The sequence below is a fragment of the Glossina fuscipes genome, unplaced genomic scaffold (genome assembly GCF_014805625.2).
Source record: "Glossina fuscipes isolate IAEA_lab_2018 unplaced genomic scaffold, Yale_Gfus_2 27, whole genome shotgun sequence".
Taxonomy (NCBI): domain Eukaryota; kingdom Metazoa; phylum Arthropoda; class Insecta; order Diptera; family Glossinidae; genus Glossina; species Glossina fuscipes.
The window spans coordinates 7,043,989-7,049,707 of NW_023998422.1; positions in this window are offsets into that span (position 1 = coordinate 7,043,989).

Sequence of the window (5,719 nt, forward strand, 5' to 3'; positions counted from 1 at the left end):
TGCGACTGGTATGAAATAGAAAACCTTAGCGCTTTAAATGAAACACCTTTTCTTTCAGTGTAGTGTAGTATATATACCTAACGCAAGCTGGTGTATATTTGCTTTTGAAAAGCTGTTCACATATGTACACATACCTATGGGAATATTTATATAAATAATAGTAAAGTTATATAACCATACGCATAACATTTGTAATAAAAGACATTGTTTAAGGGATAGGTAAGGTCAGTTAACTATTTTATATAACACTAACGCACTCCAAGCACTCATTAATGAAATAATCTAACGTAGCTCTAAACTACATTTAGCATACAAAAATTGTAAACTCTCTGAAAAACATATTTTTAATGTTACATATTTTTCTTATTACTCTACGGTTTAATTAAATTACATCTGAAAAGATTAGTTTGACCCCGAGTTATTATTATTATTACTAATATTGTTATTATTATAAACTGAGCCAGAGAATAAATTCCAAGACTAAACTCTTAAAAGCATTAACATCTAAGGCTATCGGCTTTTATTAAAAACTCTACCGCATTTGAGATTCGAACCCACGACCATTGAGTTGCTAGTCGAGATTTCTCGCCTTCGGCCGCTTAGGCGGATTTGACCCCGAGTTAAACAAAAATGGAGCTCTCATTACCCTAAAAGCTTATAGCGGGTGACACCAGGATTAGTAATATTCTGGGTGATTGTTAGCCGCGTATTTAAATATTGAAAAAAACAAAAAAAAATTATTTTAGGAAGATATTAACAAATGGCAACACCACAGCCATTCTTGCGAAATACGCCATCCAGTATACCAGATCCGAATTTGAATTAAAAAAAAATGAAAAAAACATTTAATCTACGTTCTAATCGCGAGATGTTATTATGTGATGGTCAAGTGTTTGTTGAACGACAAAGTACGATTGTTGACCAAAAAAAAAAGGTGCTTTCCTTTACTAATAAAAAATTTTTGCTCTAACTTATAATAACTTACGCGACTCTAGAGTGAATGTCGTCTTCACATCTGCTCAAATGAATGAATCGCGTATGGCATACTAACACTTTTTTAAGGGAAATGCTTTTAAATGAATATAAACATTTTCGAAAAGGGGTGTCCATCCATTAGTGTGTTAATGCATATTAGAGGGGTTAGAAATCAGCAGGCAAAACATTAGACTGCTACTCCACAGCGAGTCATTCATTTGACAGAGGCTTTCTTGACGTAGCGCTTGGGAAATAGTTTTAAGCTTTCAGGGAATATTTCTCTGTGGGCAATAAATTTTTCCCCACCTATATCCTAAAAGGTTCAAAGTGATTTTTTTTTTTTTTTTTTTTGCCTTAGATTCTTATAATGTTTTCCCGCTTGTTTCAAATTTTAGATACTTTGGAATTTTGCAATGAATTATAATTTCTCCACCATTTGGACGATTTTGAGCCATGATTTGTAATAAAAAAAAAAAAAAAAAAAAATTTCAAATCGAAACTAGTTTTCGAAAAAATTTTGTTAACCTTTGAAGCAAATTTTTAGAAAATTGTTGTTGTTTTGTTTGTTTAAGTGCAAAATTTTCCTTTGTAGAAATACGGTAAGGGATGTGAAGGAGAAAAGCGATTGTTTTTCAAGAGCTGCTGCTATGCTACCCTTTCATTTTATTTTTCAAAATTTCTAAGAAATGATTTTATGTACTTGAAGAATTTTACTTTCATCTCTGAACCCAAGGATATTCATTTTTCATTCGTTGTTGTTTTTTTTTTTTTTTTTTTTTTTCTTATACTTAAACTGCAATTTACTAAAATGACCCTATTTTTAGCGAACGCAAGGTGATAAAAGCAATGAATAAAAGAATAGTTTTTAATGAGTAAAAAGCTTCAGCTGATTATATTATAAGGGTAGACATTCTACGGAAGGAAAATGTATATGAAAATGTATTATATATGTATATATATATATTCCTAATTTCAACAATATTGTATTTAAGATTCAGGTGACAAAAACACTTATTATTTGTTACTAAAAGCTGCATAACAATGTTTTAAAGAAATATTGTTAATAATTTGGGCCTTGGTGAGAAGGGTTTACGAAAACTCATTTCGAAAAGCTGAGCTTATTCGTTCATCTGGGCAAATCGCCAAGGTTAGAATTTTAACTACGGCTGGAAAATGACCCTCCTCTCCGCTCTCTTCACAAAAAAAGTAAAAAACACACTATCCCACTAGCCCTCTACTCTAATACAATGCACTTTCAAAGTAAGCATTTACATGGGAAGTTGTCAAGAGAGAGGTCCAATCTAAACCATTTTCAATAGCGTTCGTCCTTGGGCCAAAACATGTCAATATACCAGATTTCTTCACAATATCTTGAAACATGTTAACTGCAGGTTGAGTGCACGGACTGACAGACAGATAAGCTTAAAGCGATTCAGAAATTGATTCAGAAGTGATCGGTGTATTAAAAAAAGTGGATCTACCTCAAGTCCTTCTAAGTGTTATAAACACTCGGGCAAGTTTAGCATACCGTTGTACCGCGTTGTACCGTGTAGAGTATAAAAATATTTACACACTTGCCCAACATTTTCTTTTATGACGATGGCCAGAAAGAAATGCGAAGTTGGGAGAGTTAGGGTATAGATGTATCTTGGGGGGCTGATCGGTAAGTGTTATGCATTCCTATACCTAGACCGTAAATAGCGTTGTAAGGTAGTAAGTTTGATGTATTCAAAGGATATCCCAATGTCTGTAGCAGCGGAAAATAGCTTCGTCTGAGTAATATGCACGCAGAACAGTGGCAAAAGGCCATGCAATAAGTATATCAAGCATTGCTGGAAAATGATATATGAACCCCCCACCAATCCTAATTGTAGTATGGTCTACCCGCGCTGAAAATTAAAATCGGATGTGCCGGCTTGATGGTCATGTTGCTTAACTACCTCACTGTGCTGTAACCTAACCCAACCATCCCTACCTACCATAGCATGATATACTTCCCACTCTTCTATCCTTTGTATCATCTATCGAAGCAAAAAACTATACAAAACTATTACACAGCACTACAAGTGTAAATATACTGCAGCCTAGTTTTTCATTGGCAAATCATTAACCAAATTTGCTTAAGTTACAAACAAAAAAAAGTTATTTCGTTTCGCAAAAGGACGCATAGAACGAGTTAAGTTCATTACACGAGACTTCATTTTTCTACCTAATTGAAAATAATATAATTAAGCGAAAGAGTTTTACTTACAAACATTTTCGTTTTTTAATTTAATTTAAAAACGACAGAACTTTTCTTTCAACCTAATAGATTATAAATTAGATAAGTAAGTTAGTGAAATTCATGAAATTGTTTTAAACGGAAAGCAATCTTTTTAAATCCATTTTATATACGTGTGTAGGCATATTTTTTAATTGCCGCCGGCAGAGAGACCTAATGAATTGCTACTACATCAATGAGAATTCTTCGAGTGATTTTCGAAGATTATTTTTCTATCAAGAAACGGAGAAATTCCATTTATATAGTTAACAAACTCGTTTTCAATTGGTGAAGGGTATAAAAAATATGTGGCTCTAATCATAATATAATAGCACAATACTAGCATAAGTAATTAATGATTATGTTCGCATTAGCATATACACGCATGTAAATAGTAGATATGTAAACATATATATATATATATATATATATACATATATATGTACATACATAAGCATACGCATATAGCAAAATGTATAAATGATGAAATATTATTAATGTTTGCTTGTATGTAAGCATTGTATGTAGTATATAGTTTTTTGGTAGGATCAATACTACTACTATTACTCCTTGTACTACTACTACTACTACTGTTACTATACTATACGTAGACAATACGTATTCATAGGTATTCGAATCTACACGTGTAATATATGCGCATCATTGTGTGCATACACACTAACGTATTTATGTTCATAATTCAAACAAATTTATGTACATATGCTTTAAAATAATCTGTTTTTCTTGTCTGGTTTACGTTTTCGTTTTTTTTTTTGTTCATCATTTCATTTTCTTTTTTTTTTTCCTTTGTTTTTTTTTTTTCTTTTTTTTCATTAATACAATATTATTGGTATTTTTTTTTTTCTTTTTTTTTTTTTATCGTTCGTTTGAATTTTTAGCCACATATTGGTGTACGTTCGACGCCAATGAATGTTTTCGTTTTAATACTGTAAAGAGAACTTTACTATGTATTTATAAGCCGTATAGGCGGTGATTCATCAGGAAGAATATTATATACCAGATGGCCCTTAAAGATATTCGCCATAGCTGTGGGTCATAAATTGAAAAACATTTTACAACAAGTGCACAGTTAAAATGCAAAAAGAAAGAACAAAAATGAAGAACAAAACATTGACCCGCATGTGTCTTGTAAGAGCGGTCGTGCTCTGAACTCAAATACCTTAACAAATGTATAAAAGAAATAAAAAAATACAAGAAAAATTCACTAAATTGATCTTTCGTAAAATATATTGTGCATGTAAAGTGAAATTAAATTGTAAAGCAACAACAAGTATTTGCTTATAATCGGCTCAAGTCGAATCTCATATTCTCATCGAATGAGGAAAATAAATCAATGCGCGGAAACAATTTCGCTGAATTCCATAAATGCGATGGTTTTAATATCGATATTTTATGCATTCAATACCGAATAATTTCATGAACTGGAATAAAAAGCTTGAAGTTCTTATTTAATTGTTATGCTAGGATGCTGACTAATAGCAAAGTCTCGCCCTTTCAGCGGAAATCTTCAGTAATTACTTTGAAAACACTACCGTAAGAATTTTGCAGAATTCGGGAAATGATTCGCATTAGAAATTGTGAGGTTATGTTATGTTATGTTAAATGAACTTTGCCGGCTAATCAAGAAGTTCTAGTCAATTAATCTAGCATCAAGTGGGGATACGACGCCTTTCGAATGTTTATGCCTGAACTTCTGACGGCTGCGAGTAATGTATTAAATCGTTCTTGCTTTTCTTTGCCTCTCTCAGCAATCGAGCTATTTGGTTCTTCCGCCAAAAACCATGAATGCAAGCACAAACAAGACAATCATTTTAGTCTTAGATAACTGGATAACTCGAAAACGCGAACAAATTCCTCAAGACGGCACAAATGCATTGTACCAAGTTATTATAGTTCCGATTGTTTGGTATGTTTTTCAACTCTTATGCAAGACAGATTGATTGTTAGATAGAGATAATATAATATGAAAAATGGGAATCTGTTAGAGTTGTCACACGAGTAAGACCCAGAGTAACATTTTAGGGACCCCATAGGCATAAATATTCTTGGCAACAGTAAGACTTGGAGTCTAGCTCCCTTAGTCTTATCGCCTACCGATGCTCTTAATAGTTCGCCTACGCTTTTACTTATCCGCTTACTCTTTGGTCCCTCTTCCTGTGCGGCTGTCGATCTGTCTTTCATTTTCTGTTATATTCATCTTCTCGTTCACTGCTTTTTCTACTTTTCATTCGTCTTTTCTTTCGTCCTTTCCCTCTCGTTTCGCATCTCTTTTGCCCTTACGTTCGCCTTTTGTCTTACTGTTTTCTTTACTGTTCATCTTTTCTTCCGGTTCACCGACCCCTGACTCGCTATATGTCTCTTGTGCGCTACTGGGACATTGGTGGTCGCAAGCTTTCAAATGACACGCTGAAACTTGAAAGAGGGCATAATCCGTCGGTAACCACCTCTATCTTCTACGAAATC